The sequence below is a fragment of the Lagenorhynchus albirostris genome, chromosome 18 (genome assembly GCF_949774975.1).
Source record: "Lagenorhynchus albirostris chromosome 18, mLagAlb1.1, whole genome shotgun sequence".
Lineage (NCBI taxonomy): Eukaryota > Metazoa > Chordata > Mammalia > Artiodactyla > Delphinidae > Lagenorhynchus > Lagenorhynchus albirostris.
In genome coordinates this window covers 36460497-36483393 of record NC_083112.1, presented here as the reverse complement: position 1 = coordinate 36483393, position 22897 = coordinate 36460497, and the positions used below count along the sequence as shown (strand labels likewise).

At 34.3% G+C, this 22897-nt stretch overlaps 1 pseudogene; it reads right to left on the bottom strand.

Annotated features, from left to right (window-relative positions):
• Nucleotides 1-9320: 9320 nt before the first annotated feature.
• The window catches only part of LOC132508710 (flotillin-1-like), a 130347-nt pseudogene continuing 116770 nt past the window's right edge, over nt 9321-22897 (bottom strand).

Genomic DNA, 22897 nt, shown 5'->3' with positions numbered 1-22897 from the left:
GCACACTTTAAAAATAATATAATTTTGTACCCACTTTTTAAAACATTTTGAAAAAGAAAATGGTACATACATCTTAGGAAATTCTAAGACCTAATATCTATTATTCATAGGTCTGAATTTAGGAACCCTGCATATTGTAATAACTAGGCATCCTACAAATATCTTAGAGCTTCTATTTATAGGTACACAAGACTGCACTTTCCCACAGACCTTAAAGTTAGATGTGGTTATATTACTTGCAGTGTCATTGGAGTATGAGGGGAAGTAACTCAAGGCACTCTTATAAGAAGCTGCTGAGGGCCAATGTACAATTCTTTACACCTCTTTCCTGTTACAGACTTTATCAAAGACCTGTCAAGATCAGATTTGTCTGTCTGAATCCCTGATTCAGAAAAATGAGCAGACCCTCCTGGTCTAAGGTGGATGTGTAGCTGGGAAATTAAACCACTCTGTGATGCATCACTAAGGTTGAGGGACCAGGTTGTAACTTCAACACAACTAGTTTATCCTGACTCACATACCAAACAAGACCGAATTCTCATGCATTAGTTTACATCATTGTGATATACACTGCTATTCCCTTAAAAAAAAAAAAAAGAAAGAAAGAAAGGAAGAAAGAAAAAAGAAAAGAAAAAGAGAAGCAGCATTAAGATCAGCTGGGGGGCTTCCCTGGTGGCGCAGTGGTTGAGAGTCCGCCTGCCGATGCAGGGGACACAGGTTTGTGCCCTGGTCCGGGAGGATCCCGCATGCCACGGAGCGGCTGGGCCCATGAGCCATGGCCGCTGAGCCTGCGCGTCCGGAGCCTGTGCTCCGCAACGGGAGAGGCCGCAACAGTGAGAGGCCTGCATACCTCCAAAAAAAAAAAAAAAAGAAAGATCAGCTGGGGGTTCTTTTGACAAAATGAGGTTTAAAGAAAAATAATCTTTTGAGGACCAAAAGCATTAAAGATAAGACCAAGAGGAAATACAGTTTTGTTATATCTAAGAAGAAAAGAGTGATTTTTTTTTCAGTGTGATCACTGAGAATGAAATCTGATTACATATCTTATAAAACAGGTAACAAAAAGGAAATTAGTGCCAATTTTGGATATATGAAATTTAGAAGAGTTGATTTGATACACAAGCAGTTGTACTTATCATCATGTATTATATGTAGCTGTATAAACATATTAAATAAATACAACATATATACTGAAAAGTGGGCATTAATGAAATTATCTTACTTTTTGGTAAAATTTAACCATATATTAAAATGCTGTTGTGCAATTTTCTCTGGTTTTTTTTTTCTGTCTTAATATTGAGGAAGTGGAATCATATAGAATGTGCTCTGTGCCTGACTTTTTAGCACAGCACTTTTTGTCATCTTCACCTCTGTTTTTGTGTGTAGCTGAAGTTTGCTTATAGATTATTTTCATGACACGTGATGTGCAGTACTCATTTATATGTATAATACAACACAATTTTATTCATTCTATTGTTGATATTTTCATTTAAAATGGTGCTATGAACAACACTATACATTTCTTGTGATGTATATCATGAGAGTTTTTCATTCATTTTTTTCTGTAAGATGGTTCTAGTAGTGCTTAGTTATCTGTAACTTCATTTGAAACAATTTTGTTAGGTTGTATTGTGACAGCTGTTATTTCAGTGTGCATTTTTTTTAAAAAGTTATCAAAACAGGTGTATTTTTGTATAGCCATTTTAATATTGAAGATGGAAGAGAAAAGCAACATTTTCAGCATATTATGCTTTATTATTTCAAGAAAGGTAAAAACACAACTGAAATGCAAAAAAGGATTTGTGCAGTATATGGAGAAGGTGCTGTGACTTATCGAATGTGTCAAAGGTGGTAGGTGAAGTTTCATGCTAGAAATTTCTCACTGGATGATGGTCCATGGTCGGGTAGACTGGTTGAGTTGATAGCAATCAAATTGAGACATTAATTGAGGATAATCAATGATATACCACAGGGGAGATAGCCAACATACTCAAAATACCCAAATCAAGCTTTGAAAATCATTTGCACCAGCTTGGTTATGCTAATTGCTTTGATGTTTGGGCTCCACATAAGTTAAGAGAAAAAAACCTTCTTGACCATATTTCCACATGAGATTCTCTACTGAAACATAAGAAAATTGTTCTGTTTTTAAAATAAATTGTGACGGGTCATGAAAAGTGGATACTATACAATAATGTGGAATGGAAGAGATCATGGGGCAAGTGAAATGAACCACCACAAACCACACCAAATACCTGTCTTCATCCAAAGAAGAATATATACATGTTGTGTATATGGTGGGAGTGGAAGGGAGTCCTCTATAATGACCTCCTTCCAGAAAACCAAAAGATTAATTCTGCTCCCAATTAGACCAACTGAAAGTAGCATTCGATGAAAAGCGTCCGGAATTAGTCAACAGAAAACACATAATGTTCCATCAGGATAATGCAAGATCGCATGTTTCTTTGATGACCAGGTAAAGATTGTTATAGCTTGGCTGGGAAGTTCTGATTCATCCACTGTATTCCCCAGACATTGCACCTTTGGATTTCCATTTATTTCAGTCTTCACAAAATTCTCTTAATGGAAAAAATTTCAACTCCCTGGAAGACTGTTAAAAGGCACCTGGAACAGTTCTTTGCTCAAAAAGATAAAAAGTTTTGGGAAGATGGAATTATGAAGTTGCCTGAAAAATGACAGAAGATAGTGGAACAAAATACTGAATATGTTGTTCAATAAAGTTCTTGGTGAAAATGAAAAACGTGTCTTTTATTTTTACTTAAAAACCAAAGGAAGTTTTTTGCCAACCCAATGTATATATAAGATTTGAAGTTTTGGAGCACCAGTTGTGCTTCCTTAATTTAGTTAATTCAAAATATCTTCAAGAATGTTTGTAATATACACTTCCACCAGCAAGGCTTGAGAATCCATATTCTTTTCATTTCCATCAAGATTCTCTCTCTCTCTCTCTCTCTCTCTCTCTCTCTCTCTCTCTCTCTCTCTCTCTCGTATCACTCTCTGGAGTGGGAGGCAAGAAGTGATACATTGTTGTAGTTTGAATTTTAATTTTCTGGTTTATTATGCAATGTGAAAACATTTTCATATGTTCATTGGTCATTTTGATGCACTTTTTTGCTATTATTGTAGTAGTTCTTTATCCAATATTATATTGTGATATCTGTATTTTCTGTTGGTTTCAAGTTCTTAACGTGTATTCTGGACTAGACTCCTTATTTGATTCCATATGTTACAAATATATTCTTCTACTCCATGGCCTGATTTTGCACCTTCTTAACAGTGTCAATTTTTAAACAAATTTTCTTCATATGAAGACCAGTTCTCTTAAAATTTTCCTATATTCTATGAAGAAATTTCCCCTAATTCAAGGACATTTACATAGTATCTTATTTTAAATTTCAGTATATTTGTTGTTTTACATCTTGTGGAATTTAGTTTTGTGAATGATGTAAAATAGGAGTTATGTTCATTTTCTTCCATATGGGCACAGAATGAATCCTGCCTAGTTCACTGAAAAATGTAACCTTACCCAATTCGTCCATAGTATCAACCTTGTACTAAAACAAGTGACCAAGTATGCATGCATTTGATTCTGGCGTTTCTCACTGTGCTCCATTCCAATCACATGCCACTTCCTCAATTATTGTAAATACAAAATAAGTTTTAATATATGATAATCCTCCAGCTCTGTTTTTCTTGCTTATCTTGAGTAGTTTTGGCCATTTGTTTTTACATAATAGTTCTCAAATTTATAAATCCATTTCTAAAAAAGAAAGAAAGGTAAGAAACTTAATGACATTTTACTAGAATTACATAGAATCCTAGATCAATTGCATGTTGTGTTGACATATTTACAACATTAAATTTTCCAATAAAATAACATGGAATATCTCTCCCTTAATTAGATCTTCTTAAGTTTCTCTCAATAACATTTCTACAAAGATGAATTATGTATAATAAATAAATGTGTTCCTTAAGTGTATTCTATTAAGTTCATTCATGTTATTTTAGTGGTGACTTTTATTTTAATTTTATTTTCTATAAATATTTTTTGTCATACATATAAATACAATTGCTTGTTTTAATAAAAAGTACCTTGTATTTAGCGACCCTGTCACATTCATTTATATTCATCTATTAGTTGTACTATTTGTCTGAAAATTATTTTAAATATCTTATATTCACATGTGAGAAATAAGTTTTACGTTTTCTTTCCAACCATTAAAAATCAGATTTTGCACCCATTTGAACTTCCATCACAATGTGAATACTAATGATGATAGACACCCTTGTCTGTTTTCACTATCCAGATGAAACTATCGATAATTTACCATTACATATAATATACAACTTTTTAGTGTATGTTCTTTATTAAATGAAGAAAGTTCCCTTGTTTTTATTATTCTGCTCTTTTTCTCGTTTGGCTGATCTGTATCTACTGAGATAATAAGCATCTTCTCTTTGTTTATTAATGTAATGAAATTACATTGGCTGATTTTCAAATTTAAACCAACTTTGCATTTCAATCTGTTTGTGATTACATGAGATTATTGACATGTAAACTTAATTTCTTGTAATGTCCTTGTTGAGTTTTTGTTTGTATGTTTTTTAAACACTTCATTTTCTTAGAAAAACTGAGAGGAAAGTATGTTGATTTTTATTTATCTTTTGCCCCCACACAAGTTTAGCCTCTCCCCTTATTGACATCGATCACAATAGTGGTGCATTTGTTACAACTGATGAACCTACACTGACACATCATAATCATAGTTTACATTACAATTCATTCTTTGTGTTGTGCATTATATAGATTTGGGCAAAAATATAATGGTATGAATCCATCATTATAGTATCATACAGAGTTTTTTACTGACCTAAAAATCCTCTGTGCTCCACCTATTTATCTCACTAGCAGAAACCACTGTTGTTGGTTTTTTTTGTTTTGCTTTTTTTCTGTCTCCATAGCTTTGCCTTTTCCAGAATATAATATATTCTGAACCATACAGTATGTCATTTTCAGATCGACTTTTTTTACTTGGTAGTATGTATTTAAGTTTTCTCTATGTCTTTTCATGACTTTACATATACTTTTTTTTTTAGTACATCCACTGTCTGGATGTACTACAGTTTATTTATCCACTCACCTTATGAAGAACATCTTGGTTGCCTCCAAATTTTAGCAATTATGAATAAAGCTGCTATAAACATCTGTGGGCAGGTTTTTGTGTGGACAAAATTGTTCAGATATTTTTGGCATATACAAAGGAACACACAATTCCTGGGTCAAAAGGTAAGGGTATGTTTAATTTTGTAAGAAAACACCAAATTGTCTTCCAAAGTGGCTATACATTTCACATTTCCAACAGCAATGAAAGAGTGTTCCTATTGCTCCACCTCCTTACCAGCATTTGGTGTTGTCAGTGTTCTGGATTTTGTCCCTTCTAATAGGAAGATAGTGATATCTCATTGTTTTTCTAGTTTTCATTTCCCTGGTGACATATGACCTGGAGCATCTTTTCATATGATTATTTGTCATCTGTATATCTTCTCTCATGAGATTTCTGTTAAGGTCTGTGGCCCATTTTTTAACCATATTTGGGGGAGGGGTTCTTATACTTGAGTTTTAAGAGTTCTTTGTACATTTTGAATAACAGATTTTTATCAGATGTGTCTTTTGCAAATATTTTCACCCAGTCTTTGGATTGTATTCCAATTCTCTTGATGTTGTCTCTTGCAGAATTTTATTTTTATTTTAATAAAGTCCAGGTTATTATTTTTCTTTTCATGGATCTGTCTTTGATATTGCATCTAAACAGTCATCATTATACCCAAGTTTATATAGATTTTCTTCTATGTTATCTTTGAGGAGTGTTATAGTTTTTCATCTTACATTTAGGTTCATGATTCATTTTGAGTTAATTCTTTTGACAGGTATAAAGTCTGTGTCTAGATTCATTTTTTTGCTTGTGGATGTCCAGTTTTCTAGCACTACTTGTTTAGGAGACTACCTTTGCTCCATTTTGTTCCTTTCCTTCTTTGTCAAAATTTAGTTGTCTATATTTATGTGGGTGTATTTCTGGGTTTTCTATTCTGTTTTTTTGTGAGTTTTAATATTAAATTTTTGTTGCCCACATAAAACAAGTTTTGACGTCTTTTTCTCTTACTGATATCACAAAAAAAAATGTGAAAGAGTCATTTTATTTGTTCCTTAAAGGTTTAGAAAGAAATTACACTGTTAGAGTAACTTTTCTGGGAAGATGTTTAATTTTAGGTTTTTTTGGATACATATTATTCTATACATAGTTTTTTGTTGGGTTTTGTTACATTTTTCAAATAATTTATTCTTCTAATGTACATTTACTAAATTATTAGCATAAAATTTTTATTCATATATTTTCATGATCAGTTTATGAAGTGCTGGATCATTCCTGATATACATATATATGTATATGTACATATTTACATACATATATATTTGATGAATAGTGGTGAGATGATTTTTCTATGTTACTATTATTCTTGCTTGGTGATTATGATATTTATTAGTTTTTTATTAATTATCATTTGAATATTTATATGTTACCTCCACTACAAATTTTTATTTAAGCCATTAATTTTCTATTTTATCTTTAATAATTTTTCTACCTTTTATTTTCCTATGGGTTAAATTTGTTTGTTTGTTTGTTTTAAAATCTGAACAGCATGATAAATAAATTTTACCTACTTAAAAAGTTCACCTAGGGCTTCCCTGGTGGTGCATTGGTTAAGAATCCATGTGCCAGTACAGGGGACAATTGTTGGAACCCTGATCTGGGAAGATCCCATATGCTGCAGAGCAACTAAACCTGTGTGCCACAACTACTGAGCCTGTGCTCTAGAGCCTGCGAGCCACAACTACTGAAGCCTGCGCAACTAGAGCCCATGCTCCACAACAAGAGAAGCCACTGCAATGAGAAGCCCATGCACTGCAATGAAGAGTAGCCCCTGCTGGCTGCAACTAGAGAAAGCCCGTGTGCAGCAACAAAGACCCAACACAGTCAAAAATTAATTAATCAAAAAAAAGTTTACCTAAAATTTACCTAAGTAAACCATATGTATTCTTTTTTTTTCTTTTTTCTTTAATCTCTAGCCTACAAAGGAAATTCACATTTTTCTTTTTTCCTTTAACATCTTTATTGGAGTATAATTGCTTTACAATGTTGTGTTAGTTTCTGCTGTATAACAAAGTGAATCAGCTATATGCATATGTATATCCCCATATCCTGGGCAGGACAGTAATAAAGATACAGACATAGAGAATGGACTTGAGGACGTGGGGAGGGGGAAGGGTAAGCTGGGATGAAGTGAGAGAGTAACATTGACATATATATATATATACTACCAAATGTAAGATAGACAGCTAGTGGGAAGCAGCTGTATAGCACAAGGAGATCAGCTCGGTGCTTTGCGACCATCTAGAGGGGTGGGATAAGGAGGGTGGGAGGGATACCATATACATTCTTTACCTTCACTTTCCATTTGCCTAAGGGGACATCAAGACAGCATTGTTTAGTTAATCTACACTTTGTTGTCAGGTTCCATTGCAGCTGCATCCTCACAAGTGGAGGTATTGCATCTATTGTCAGGTAGAATTGCTTAAAGGAAAATATGGAGATGATATTTGAGAGATCAGTATTCTTTTAAACTCCATATAATTCTCTTCAGCCTCTGGCCTTCCTCTCTGCTCCTATGAGCATTACCTTGGTACAGAGAAATCAACTTTCTAAATCTGCTAGGCTCTAGATTATTTGCTTAGTAGTCAAATTTAACGTCTAGCTTCAGGAAAGAGACCCTTTCTTATCAATGCCATATTGCTCCCTTTTCTCTTATTTAGATAAGTCTTCTTGGTACAAAACTTGCCACATGTGCAAACTTACTTATACTCAAGACCCAAAGTGTCCAACACACTTCAACGTTTGAAGATTACTTGCTCAGTTCCTAAATGCAATTCTTATATTCCAATATCAAACAATGTTACAATTTAAATAAGTGTTTTGTACATGCTTAGCAAGTGTTGACATCTTCTAAATGTAGCATGTATTAGGTTCCTCTCTAATCTTATCACTATCTCTAATTAAAATTAACAAACTAGTACATATTATCTTTAGCTCCCCTCTTCATGGTACTGACTTTTATAAAATCAAAGCTTTTGGCAACAAAGAATCTGCTAACTCAAGGTGAAAACACATTCAATATAAGGCTACTGGATAGATTACAAATTTATCAAATTAAAATACAGGGTGCCCAGTTAAATTGGAAATTCAGTTAAATAATAGCAACAACAAAGAAGTAGTAGAAGTAGCCCCATGTAAAATTCAGAGTATACTTATTAAAAATAGAACTTGAGGTTTACCTTAAATTCAAATTTAACTGTGCATCCTGTATTTTATCTGATAACCACATTTAGGTAAGAAACACAAATACACACTACCATCAACAACACTACCAAAAGAAAATAAATCTCATTTTTTTCTTGCTAGTCATTGCTGCTGCTGGATACAATTGCTGCCACCACTGGTCACTCTTGCTGCAGATTTTGGAAATATGGTTTTATAGGTGAGTTCTAAACTGCCCTTTTGCTTTCAAGTTATTTAGTGGAGACTTAAATTCTTAGTTAGCATCTTCATTTGTCTGTGACCTTAACACCAGGACAAGGAGAAAAATTAAATGTTCATCTTCAACTCTTTACTAGAAAAATTAGACCCCATCTCACACCAAGACTTCCAAAATTAGATGGAAGGGAGGGTTTTTCCCTCTAAAATAGCACATTTGTATCATTTAGAGCATCATAAAGAAAAGTGTTTCCTTATTGTATGTTACTGAATGGAGACTACATATCACTCTATTAGTTGCAAAAAATGAACCAAACTTTTTTCTTTAAACTTATTAAGAGCAATTTATTTAGTAAGTGAAATTGAGAACCTTCAGGAAACCCTTTAACCTAAGTCAGCAAATAATTCTAGACAACAGGCTCAGAGTCTAATTTGACTGGAAATGTAAAGTTAAATGAGTTGAGGTGGGGTGGGGTAATCAGAAGGTTGGCATGGGGCCCGCAGGGGACTGGAAGTCTTGACAGTGTAGAGTTGGGAAGGCGAGAAACTCTTCCCCTCTGAGGCAAAGAACAGACAATTTGGCAAGGAGAGATGAGGGTGGAACAACAGCTGTCAAGGAACATGTTCAGAGCGGCCAGTTGAAGTGCATGCAATAGGGGATCATTCAGGGAACTTGAGCCATGACTCTAGGCATCAGTGAAATTTGAGGCCTCAGTTTGTTTGCAAGTGCTGGTGGTCTACCTGGGAGCTGCTGACACCTGTGAGTCTCTCCACACTCTCAGGGCAGTGTCTCAGGATGTCCAGTACTTCACAGGTCATTCTGGCCACTCCCACGGGATGCCAGCATGACCTTATTGGCTGATGCCAAAGGACCACTGGTCCTTCCTGCCACCTGTGGCACATTCTCTAGCAGCATCAGCTGAGCAGCCTCCTGGTACAGCTGGAAAGTTACTGCTTGCTTGGCCACCTGCTTAGATTTGGCCTGGGACTCTGGCCTCTAGGGCAAAGGCCTCGGTCTCCTCATGCATCCATACAGAAACATCTTCTGCCTCTCTCTGTGTTAGCAGCTGGGAATTATCTGTATTGACTAGGTGCTTCAGGCTTGCAGCACTGGGTTCCCATTGTCTTCTTCTTTTATTAGTGTTAATTTCTTTATTTATTGAAGTATGGTTAATGTACAATATTATACAAGTCACAGGCATACAATATAGTGATTCATGATTTTTAAAGGTTATACTCCATTTATAGTTACTATAAAATATTGGCTATATTCCCTGTGTTGTACAATACATACTTGCAGCTCATTTTACACATAATAATTTGTACCTATTACTCACCTACCCCTATCCTGCCCCTGCCCTCTTCTCTCTCCTCACTGGTAACCACTAGTTTGTTCTCTCTATATATATCTGCTTCTTTTTTGTTATAGACACTAGTTTGTTGTAATTTTTAGATTCCTCAAATAACTGATATCATACAGTATTTGCCTTTCTCTGTCTGACTTATTTCACTTAACATAATGCCCTTCAAGTCCATCCCTGATGTTGCAAATGGCAACATTTTATTCTTTTTATGGCTGAGTAGTATTCCATTGTGTGCGTGAGTGTCTATGGGTGTGCATGTGTGTATGTGTGTTTGTGTATATATACCATATCTTTTTTTTAATGGGGCTGAAATTTATTGATTTATTTTTTAATATCTTTATTGGAGTATAATAGCTTTACAACGCTGTGTTAGTTTCTGCTTTATAACAAAGTGAATTAGCTATACATATACATATATCCCCATATCTCCTCCCTCTTACAACTCCCTCCCACCCTCCTTATCCCACCCCGCTATGTGGTCACAAAGCACCAAGCTGATCTCCCTGTGCTATGTGGCTGTTTCCCACTAGCTATCTATTTTACATATCGTAGCGTATATATGTCCATGCAACTCTCACTTTGTCCCAGCTTACCCTTCCCCCTCCCCGTGTCCTCAAGTCCATTCTCTACCTCTGTGTCTTTATTCCTGTCCAGCCCCTAGGTTCTTCAGAACTTTTTTTTTCTTTTTTATAGATTCCATACATATGTGTTAGCATACTGTGTTTGTTTTTCTCTTTCTGACTTTCTTCACTCTGTATGACAGTCTCCAGGTCCATCCACCTCACTACAAATAACTCAATTTCATTTCTTTTTATGGCTGAGTAATATTCCATTGTATATATGTGCCACATCTTCTTTATCCATTGATCTGTCAACGGACACATAGGTTGCTTCCATGTCCTGGCTATTGTAAATACAACTGCAGTGAACATTGTGGTAGATGACTTTTTTAATTATGGTTTTGAAATATGCCCAGTAGTGGGATTGCTGGGTCATATGGTAGTTCTATTTTTATTTTTTTTAAGGAACCTCCATATTGTTCTCCCTAGTGGCTGTATCAATTTACATTCCCACCAACAGTGCAAGAATGTTCCCTTTTCTCCATCGCCTCTCCAGCATTTATTGTCCGTAGATTTTTTTATGATGGCCATTCTGACTGATGTGTGGTGATACCTCGTTGTATTTTTCATTTGCATTTCTCTAATGATAAGTGATGTTGAACATCCTTTCATGTGTTTGTTGGCAATCTGTATATCTTCTGTGGAGAAGTGTCTATTTAGGTCTCCTGCCCATTTTTGGATTCAGTTGTTTGTTTTTTTGATATTGAGCTGCTGCATGAGTTGCTTGTAGATTTTGGAGATGAATCCTTTGTCAGTTGCTTCATTTGCAAATATTTTCTCCAATTTTGAGGGTTGTCTTTTCATCTTGTTTATAGTTTCCTTTGCTGTGCAAAAGCTTTTATGTTTCATTAGGCCCCATTTGTTTATTTTTGTTTGTATTTCCATTTCTCTAGGAGGTGGGTCAAAAAGGATCTTGCTGTAATTTATGTGAAAGAGTGTTCTTCCTATGTTTTCCTCTAAGAGTTTTATAGTGTCTGGTCTTACATTTAGGTCTTTAATCCATTTTGACTTTATTTTGGTGTATGGTGTTAGAGAGTGTTGTAATTTCATTCTTTTACAGGTAGCTGTCCAGTTTTCCCAGCACCACTTAATGAAGAGACTGTCTTTTCGCCATTGTATATTCTTACCCCCTTTATCAAAAATAAGGTGACCATACATGTGTGGGTTTATATCTGGGCTCTCTATCCTGTTCCATTGATCTATATTTCTTTTTTTGTGCCAGTACCATGCTGTTTTGATTACTGCAGCTTTGTAGTATAATCTGAAGTCTGGGAGCCTGATTCCTCCAGCTCCATTTTTCTTTTTTCAAGATTGTTTTGACTATTTGGGGTCTTTTGTGTTTCCATATAAATGTGAAAGTTTTTGTTCTACTGTGAAAAATGCCATTGGTAGTTTGATAGGGATTGAATTGAATCTGTAGATTGCTTTGGGTAGTATAGTGATTTTCACTATGTTGATTTTTCCCATCCAAGAACATGGTATATCTATCCATCTATTTGTATCATATTTAATTTGTATCATATTTAATTTCTTTCATCAATGCCTTATAGTTTTCTGCATACAGGTCATTTTTCTCCTTAGGTAAGATTATTCCTAGATATTTTATTCTTTCTGTTGCAGTGGTAAATGGGAGTGTTTCCTTAATTTCACTTTCAGATTTTTCATCATTAGTGTATAGGAATGCCAGAGATTTCTGTGCATTAATTTTGTATCCTGCTACATTTCCAAATTCATTGATTAGCTCTAGTAGTTTTCTGGTAACATATTTAGGATTCTCTATGTATAGTATCATGTCATCTACAAACCATGACAGCTTTACTTCTTCTTTTCTGATTTGGATTCCTCTTATTTCTTTTTCTTCTTTGATTACTCTGACTAAAACTTCCAAAACTATGTTGAATAATTGTGGTGAGAGTTGACAACCTTCTCTTGTTCATGATCTTAGAGAAATGGTTTCAGTTTTTCACCACTGAGAATGATGTTGGCTGTGGGCTTGTCACATATGGCCTTTATTATGTTGAGGTAAGTTCCCTCTACACCTACTTTCTGAAGGGTTTTTATCATAAAAGGGTGTTGAATTTTGTCGAAAGATTTTTCTTCATCTATTAAGATGATGATATGGTTTTTCTCCTTCAATTTATTAATATGGTTTATCACATTGATTGTTTTGCCTATATTGAAGAATCTTTGCATTCCTGAGTTAAACTCCACTTGACCATGTTGCATGATCCTTTTAATGTGTTGTTGGATTCTGTTTGCTAGTAATTTGTTGAGGATTTTTGCATCTATGTTCATCAATGATATTGGCCTATAGTTTTCTTTCCTTGTGACACCTGTGTCTGGTTTTGGTATCAGGGTGATGGCGGCCTCATAGAATGAGTTTGGATGTGTTCCTCCCTCTGCTATATTTTGGAACAGTTTGAAAAGTATAGGTGTTGACTCTTCTCTAAATGTTTGATAGAGTTCACCTGTGAAGCCATCTGGTCTGGGCTGTTTGTTGGAAGATTTTTATCACAGTTTCAATATTGGTGCTTGTGATTGGTCTATTTATATTTTCTGTTTCTTCCTGGTTCAGTCTCAGAAGGTTTTGTTTTTCTACGAATTTGTCCATTTCTTCCAAGTTGTCCAATTTATTTGCATATAGTTGCTTGTAGTAATCTCTCATGATCCTTTGTATTTCTGCAGTGTCAGTTGTTAGTTTTTCTTTTTCATTCTAATTCTATTGATTTGAGTCTTCTCTCTTTTTTTCTTGATGAGTCTGGCTAATGGTTTATCAATTTTGTTTATCTTCTCAAAGATCCAGCTTTTAGTTTTATTTATAATTGCTATTGTTTTCCTCATTTCTTTTTCATTTATCTCTGATCTGATTTTTATGATTTCTTTCCTTCTGCTAACTTTGGGGATTTTTTGTTCTTTTTTCTCTAATTGCTTTTCGTGTAAAGGTAGGTTGTTTATTTCAGGTATTTCCTCTTTCTTGAGGTAGCATTGTGTTGCTATAAACTTCCTTCATAGAACCTCTTTTGCTGCATCCCATAGGCTTTTCATCATTGTGTTTTCATTGTCATTTGTTTCTAGGTATTTTTTGATTTCCTCTTTGATTTTTGCAGTGATCTCTTGGTTATTTAGTAGTGTATGGTTGAGCCTCCATATGTTTATATTTTTGACAGATTTTTTCCTGTAAATAATATCTAGTCTCATAGCATTGTGGTCAGAAAAGATACTTGATATGATTTCAGTTTTCTTAAATTTACCAAGGCTTGACTTGTGGCCCAAAATATGATCTGTCCTGGAGAATGTTCCATGGGCACTTGAGAAGAAAGTTTATTCTGTTGTTTTTGGATTGCATGTCCTATAAACATCAATTAAGTCCATTTTGTTTAATGTATAATTTAAAGCTTGTGTTTCCTTATTTATTTTCATTTTGGATGATCTTTCCAATGGTGAAACTGGGATGTTAAAGTCCCCTACTATGATTGTGTTACTGTCAATTTCCCCTTTTATGGCTGTAAGCATTTGCCTTATGTATTGAGGTGCTCCTAAATTGGGTGCATAAATATGGGTGTTATATCTTCTTGTATTGATCCCTTGATCATTATGTAGTGTCCTTCTTTGTCTCTTGTAATAGTCTTTATTTTAAAGTCTATTTTGTCTGATATGAGAATGCTTCTCCAGCTTTCTTTTAATTTCCATTTTCATGGAATATCTTTTTCATCCCCTCACTTCCAGTCTGTATGTGTCCCTAGGTCTGAAGTGGGTCTCTAGTAGACAGCATATATACAGCTCTTGTTTTTGCATCCATTCAGCCAGTCTATGTCTTTTGGCTGGAACATTTAATCCATTTACATTTAAGGTAGTTATCAATATGTATGTTCCTCTTACAGTTTTCTTAATTGTTTTGGGTTTGTTATTGTACATATTTTCCTTCTCTTGTGTTTCCTGCCTAGAGAAGTTCCTTTAGCATTTGCTGTAAAGCTGGTTTGGTGGTGCTGAAATCTCTTAGCTTTTCTTTGTCTGTAAAGGTTTTAATTTCTCCATTGAATCTGAATGAGATCCTTGCTGGGTAGTGTAATCTTGATTTTTCCCTTTCATCACTTTAATTATTTCCTGACACTCCCTTCTGGCTTGCAGTGTTTCTGCTGAAAGATCAGCTGTTAATCTTATGAGGAGTCCCTTGTATGTTATTTGTTGTCTTTTCCTTGCTGCTTTTAATATTTTTTCTTTGTATTTAATTTTTATAGTTTGATTAGTATGTGTCTTGGCATGTTTCTCCTTGGATTTATCCTGTGTAGGAATCTTTGTACGTGTTCTGTAGGTGTTGTTCCACATGTAGATGTATTTCTGATGTATTTGTGGGGAGGAAGGTGATCTCCACATCTTACTTCTCCATTGTCTTTATTTATCTCTTGATGGACACTTAGCTTGCTTCCATATTTTTGGCTATTGTAAGTAATGCTGCTATGAACACTGAGGTGCATGTATCTTTTTGAAATAGTATTTTTGGTTTTTTTGGATATATGCCCAGGAGTGGATTGCAGGATCATATGGTAGTTCTATTTTTAGTTTTTTAAGAAACCTCCATACTCTTTTCCACAGTGGCTGCACCAATTTACATTCCTACCAAGTGTGTACAAAGGTTCCTTTTTCTCCCCTATTTGGCCAACATTTCATTTCTTATTTGTGTTCTGTCATCATTTGAATTAGCTTCACCAGGTCAATTTCTTTTATCCTATTTGAGCTAACTGGAAGTTTACTTTTTCATTCAAAGACTTTAAATAAGATTCTAGAAGGTATCTTCTGATATTGATTTCTTCCCTGCTTCCTACCTTGTTTTCAGTGTATAGGCCTCTTGTTACAAAAATACATCATGAATTGAAAACAATATAAGGGAATCAATAAAGCACTTAAATGGGGAGAAAAAAACCCACACAAATATATTCTGAACTCGAATCTCTAGCTCTAGCAAGGCCATTTCCTGCTCCTGCATTGCCCCCTGCTGGGATGCTCCATCACCTGCAGCTGTGCCTCCTGTTCCTCCAGCTGCTGCTTAATCTAGGCTACCTGAAGCTGATTGGCCAGGTCACCCTGTGCTCAGAGGGTGTTGACCTAGATGTCATACTTGGCCTTCTTCAGCTAGTTGTCCCTCTGCAACTTGGCCATCTCAATCTCACGCAAATACTGAGCAGACACATTTTTCTGCCTGGTTTGGCCTTTGGACCCCAGTATCTCTTCACCTCCCTTCCTCAATCTGAGCATCTTTCTGGACTTGAGTTGTTCGAGTTTTCACTGAGGAGTGCAAATATCTGATCATCATGAATGTCCTTCAGGGTGTAGCTAACCACACTGATAAGTCTTACAGAATTCACAAAAAAAAATGGTTGTTGTTATTACAATAAAAAATTTTAAATCTTATTCTTCTCATTAAAAGGTCTGTGTTCCAGTGAATAAATCCCCCTTTAAACATGTTTCTTAGTTTTTCTATTACCCTGAAACTGAAACAACTTAATTTAACTGATTTCAAATTTTTCCATTCATATGTTTTTCTTTTTAATTCAGTCAAGGTGATTTTTGTATGATAGTTCAGCATATTACTGTTTAATTTAGTGAACTGAATACTCTTTATACTTCTTTTGGGGTGTTCAATTATGTTATTATATTTTGGACATTCTGTGTGATAGATAAACAGCCACATTTTTAGTCTTCTTTATTTCAATTTAGTGTATGGGAAAAACCTTCCCCAATAACACGATCAGCTCTTCATTTTCTCTCTACATCTTGATATAAAATAACCACACATTCCAGAATGAAGAGCCTCCTGTTCCTCCTCTCTGCACTCATCTTGTACAGAGAAAAGCTATAATTTCTGACAATGTATAATAGTAGATTTGAAGGGGCCAGGATAGGTCATTAATTGATAACTACAATGAGCTTTTGTACATAAGTAACACAACTTGATAAAAATGTGGGAGTGAACTACTCCGAACTAGAACACAGAAGTCCAAAAGTACATGAAATTAGTCAATGAGAAAGAAAGAGTATTCTTTTAAGTTTATTGATCTCATATGTAGAGGCTACACTATATATCTTAGAAATAGTACTTCAGAAGTAATTAATATAAAATATTGTTCTCTTGCTCATAATTATTTTTGAGGTTTAGAAATTTTTCCTTGGAACAATAAGTGGTGAGATGTCAACAGATACATTTTCTATGCAACATTTTTATCCACTAACTATATCAGAAATACATAATTTATATATATATATATATATATTACAGTATCTGCTGAAGTGGCCTATATTACTAAAACAAACAGACAAAAACCATGAGTAAGTTCTACAAGTCTAGAATGAAATACTAAGATGTAATATGTAATTGACTTTCCTATACATATATTTACTAATGGAACAATTTTTGGTAATTAATTAAAATGATGAAAGCCCTTAAGGGCATTTATTTAAATCAAGAAATTTAAAGTGTATTACTGTATTATGATTTCTCTGGTCTCTGTTATATGAATGTCTATAGATTAAATAACCTGACCATTTAATAAGTATTATTTTGCCTTTTTAGTGACACGTAAAATAGCCACATGTGCTATTTGCTAACACAGAGATGACGCTAATCTGAATAAGTACCCACAAAGATAGCCAGGAACAGAATTCAGGCAAACAAAATTTATCTCCCTATGATAATAATTATGCTATCATAATTTGGAATAGCCCAAGGCCACTTTTTGATAACATGCTGAAATAATTCACTTAAGAATTTCCAAATTAGCCTACAAATCAACTTTTAACAAAAAACCTGCCATCATAATGGATCAGATAATAGCCCACACTGGGACTTTTGTATGCCCCACTTTCAGTCAGAACACATGGATTAAACTTTTCCTGTTGCAAGGAAGATGCTGTGAATTTAATTAAGGACCAGGGTATTACAACACAGCAATGTGTTTCAATTCTAATCTAATATGATTTACTTCCAAGAAAAGCTGGACATTTGGTCTAGTGGTTGATTAGATTGGATCAAGTGGGAAGGTATTTTAATTACTCATTGTTTGATTTGCCTCCTTTCTTGGTGGTCAAAAAGGAATAACTATAATATTAATGATAATAAGTAATAATAATACAATATGGCTACCTTAGAAAAAATAATTTAGAATGTATTTCAATATTGTTCTTATGTTTTACACAGTGAGAAACTAAAAATAAAATGCATTAGAGACAATGATATTTGAAATAAATAAGAAAAAATAAGAATATATCATTATCTCTTATTAAGAATCAAATGCTAGAATTAAGATAATTAGAATATAAACCTTTATATTTAATAAGACTTTCAGGTAAAATATTCCTGTGAATAATGTTTTCTAATTGAAATAATGTGTATAATATATATTATTATTAGGGAAATCTATATTTACAATCACATAAGATAAAAAAATTTATTGCCATTCTTTGAATAGCAGCTACTCAGGTTTTTTTTTAAATCTAAACACTTTGCTGTTACATATTTTCATCAGAAAAAAAAACTACAGAAAAAAACTAAAAAACAAAAACCAAAGTACATGCACAAAAAAGCCCACCTCAGTTGTTTACTTTTATTATGCACCATGCATTGCGTCATTAATAACCATCTAATGCTTGGCCGGGCAGCCAGGTTGGTCAAAAATTTAAACATATACTTTCAGTATGTGGATGCTTTTAGACTCAGTGAAAGACACATTTTTTTACAAGAATGATTTAATGGGAAAATAAGATTTCTGTGTCCACTTTTTTCCTATTTTTTTTCCAATTTAACATGTGTATCTATAACCTATACAGTTTATGTTGTTACATATTTATTTTATACATAAGTATGCTATTGAGCTCTAACAAGAGATTCTAATGACTTCTAATTTCCTCTACATGAAAAAAGTCTAATAAACTACGCTTTGAAATATTTCCCAGTTTCGTGAAATAAAGTTTCTGAAAGCCAATCAGTGCTTCTACCTAAAATAACTAGAAAAGCCAACAAAATACACATTTTACCTGTTTGAAGGAGACAGAAAGCTAACAGTGCAGATCAAAATGAGAGGTGCAAAGGCATAGAGCAGGAGAAATCTTGGAATAGTGACCTGGGTGCTATAGCTGCTTCTACTCTAAGAGAATTTCCTAATTCTGATTAAAGCAGGAGGTTGAAGATCCAGATCATAGCCCAGAGAGTAGTACTGTGACTGGACAAAGATGCCACAAGAATTTCTGGTGAAGATGGGGATTTCAAAGACATAACTACTTTTCTCTTAATACATTTGCTAAAGCCTAAAGTTGCTTGAAATCATGACTAAAATCATTAGCAAAATGTCACTGACAAGCAAACAGGATATTTTTGAAAGCTTCATTAGGCATATACTAGAGTTAAAAAAACCACTAGAGCAATGGTCCACAAAATATGAGGATTATAGTTGAAAACCCTGGAAACCCAAAGACAAATCAAAGGTAAACCTAGATTTATAAGGATTGCAATCCAGACTCAATTCAAGACAGCCCATAATTAATGAGACTAGTAACCACTCTACTTTCCTAAAAGAAGGAAATGTTAATAATTTCCAAAGGAAGATAACAGTATCTGAAAAGATACAGAAACAACATGGACAATTTGACTGGAAATGAAAGACAAAAAAAATAGAATTATACCCACAGATGATTCAAGTATTGAGGTTACCTAACAAGGACCTAGAATAATTCTGATTAATATGTTCTAGAATATATAAAAATATGAAAAATGGAAAAATGCATAGAGAATTTAACAGGAATCTATAAAGTGAATTTTTAAAAATCTAGATGTTCTAGAACATACAAAATCCAGAATTCTAAAATGAATTTAATAGTAGACTATATACAGCAAAAAATAGAGAGACAGAGTGAATTGTAAGATAAGTCAATTGAAAGTGTCCAAATGGAAGCACAGAAAATAGAAAAAGAAAGAGAGACAGAGACCATTTTTTTGCAGAATATAATCTACTACTCTTCAGCTAAATTTCTGTTAACAGGTGTTTTATTTCCTCATCCAACTCTCAATTTAACTGATACTTGGGGGTAATAAGGCATCTCCTAGATCTGTACAACAGTTTTGTTTTTTGTCCAATTGCCTCCAGTGGAATGACTATATTAATATAAAGACATAACCCCATGAATTGCTTTGAGGCACAGTACTTTGTTCTAAACGCTTACTTCTTTTGTTAGGTGTTATTTTGATCAGAGGATAAGCAGCACCTGATGTAGAGCTGTATTTTCTCAGGATCCATTTGCAGCCACTTCAGGCTACTGTTAACTATTTCCTGATTCATCTTTACATCATTTCTTTATTATTTCTGAACAGCATTTTACTGCATCAGCATCTTTAGTTGTGGCCAAGCCCACAAACATATAGCCCAAGAACCACTGTGCCTTCTCATTTCATATATCCAAATAGCGACCTCCAAGGATCAGTAGGAAATCCACCTTTGAATTCTAAACCCCAACTGAATAAGCAACAGTTTTTTTTTTTCTTTCCTGGGGTTGGAAGAAGCTACATGATCAAATTTAATTCCCCTCACATATTCTGCACAGTAATTTCTGTGATTGGATTCCCTTTGGAGTGTTGTTTTAATTTATCCAACTAAGGAGGGTTCATTTGCTTGGCCATAAGAAAGAATTCTTTGGTCATGTCACATGCTCTTAAATATTCAAATATCACCTCCTGGGGACAAGATTTAAGTTTTCCTGTAAAGCCACATATACTTCCTTAATTCTGCCTATTCAAAGTCTTATTCTTCATCTTCTGTAGTCAAATGGTGGTAAATTACCAATTTAAATATGGAAATGAGATTTGGAAGCTTCCATTGTAAAACTATCTTGCTTTGTTTAATAAACATAAGTTTTAGACCATTCCGCCAGCAAGATAATGAAGTTCTCTGAGGTTCTATTGGTTCCAAAAGGCAAGCTACAACCACCTCATGGATAAAATATGTCCCGCTAAAATCATCATTAATGACATATTTGTATATTAATATAATATATCCCTAATTGTGTTGCTTGCACTGCAATTGTCTGCAAGTCTCTCAAAAACCCTTTTTTGCTCTGAAACTTTCACAGATTCAGATTTCTTTCTGGTAACTTTTGTATAGATGTTAATAAGATCCTCATGTGATATATATGTGTCTACCAAAATCCAAAAAGTCTCCTAGAGTGTTGTAGCACTTTATTGTTAGAAGAATGAAGTAAAAGAGTTTGTACACTGTACTGTTTATGGAATGTCTTCTGTGACCCATGCTCAAGCTATTCCTAATAATTTAACAAATTGATCTTGTCCTGTATTTTAGACGGTATAATTAACCATTAGTCATGTATCCCACTGCATATTGTACATATGTTATAACAATTAGTCATATACTTTATTCTATTTCCCAAAATTTCTTGGCTATCTTTTCTGAAAAAGGTAATGTTATATTATAATCAATGTAGTGAATAAACTTACTTTTGATGGCAATCAAGTCTATACCTCATTTCATCAGGTCATTAACAGTATACTGGAAAATTCAGACACCCTATGAGATGAGCAGTGAATAATCTCCTCCGATGTTTCCACCAAAAATCAATCAATCAATCGAGAGATAAAGTAAAAAAGTAATGAAAGAAAGAAAGAAAGAGAGAGAGGGGGACAGACAGGACAAAGCAAGAAAAGAAAGGAAAAAAATTAAAAGGAATATGTGCTTGGCTTTCTTCAAAATTGAGATAGAACATAAAAGGAAACCTTAGCCAACTCTACAACATCCTAACAGTCAATTTTACAATTTAGCTTGTCATCATAGCAGGCAGCAGATGCTATTAGAGAAACTATGTAATTCAAGTCATAAGAGTGAGCATTTACTTTTCAGGAACTATCTAGTTTTCATAGAGGGCAGTGGGAACTCTTGTAAGTGGAGATATTTTGAATCTAGTATGCCTACTTCTGCTATTCTTCTTTGAATACAAAATTTCTGCTTTCAAAAATTCCAAAAAGTTTTTATTTAGCACAATAATAAAACAAAGTTTAGACTTGCCCAATATCCAACTATAAGTATTCAATGATGATTTATTGCATTTATGGTCTCATTCATTCCAATTATGTCTTCTGGTACTGGTGACGTTACCACACCATGGTACAGGATAATCTATATTTTCACCATAACATTGGTAATGGCTGCCATAGTATGAATTTACATTCCAGGTTTCAGTTCTAACCATCTGATCATATCCCCTTGTCTTCCAGTATATGGTGTATCAATATCTATTCCCACAAAAAGTTTTCTTCTCTACCCAGCCTGTTTAACTTTAATTATAGTGTACAATCTTGGAGCCCTTGTTGGAGATTTAATGAAATTATATTGATCCTCAAATCATATAATTTATCCTCTATTACTACCACATTGAAAGATTAAGTTTCTTCAGTACCCTGTTCTGATATCTTGGTGTGGTGTGTGTGTGTGTGTGTGTGTGTGTGTGTGTGTGTGTGTGTGTGTTTCTCCTTTAATGTGCTTGAATTTAAACGTATCTGAGATGAGATAAAGGGAACATATTTGGCAGGTTCTTTTAGCTGCTGTGTTGCCTGCCAGGGGTTGGTTTTTCTCCATCCAGATGGCAATAATGTGCCACTAGCTTTTTGTAGCAATCACATCAATCTCCTCCTTTTTAATTATTTCATTATTGATTAAATATATATTGCCCCTCAATTTAGCATTCTTATTTCCATTATCGTTATTTTTGCAGCAACCATTCTCCTTTTAAATGACTGAAACATCATTAATACCCTTAAAGACCATGTTTTCATAGTAAATAGCAGGTTGGCCCAGGTTCTAGTATGGTCCCTTGCTCTCTTAAAAGGAGAGTTGAATAAAGGTCCATGCATGGGGTGATGGCTACTGATACCATAGCTTCTACCACTGGTTAAATCAGAGGCATATCATTTGTCTTGCCTCATTACTCATCACTGCACATTCCATCTTATGTAATTGGTAGCCACAACTGCGTTACTATTGTAACAAATTACCAAAACTTAGTGTCTTAAAAATATGCTTATTATCTTACAGTTTTGAAGTCAGAAAAGCAAAATGGGGCTTATTTGGCCAAATTCAAGATATCAGTAGAGCTATACAGTAAGTCCCCTACATACGAACGTTCAAGTTGTGAACTTGCAAAGATGTGAACATGCGTTCATATGTCCAACCACATAAGTTAGTTCACATGTCTGGTGTACTTGTCACGTGTGTGCATCCTGTACAAGTCATTGTGCTTTTGTGTACTTTAC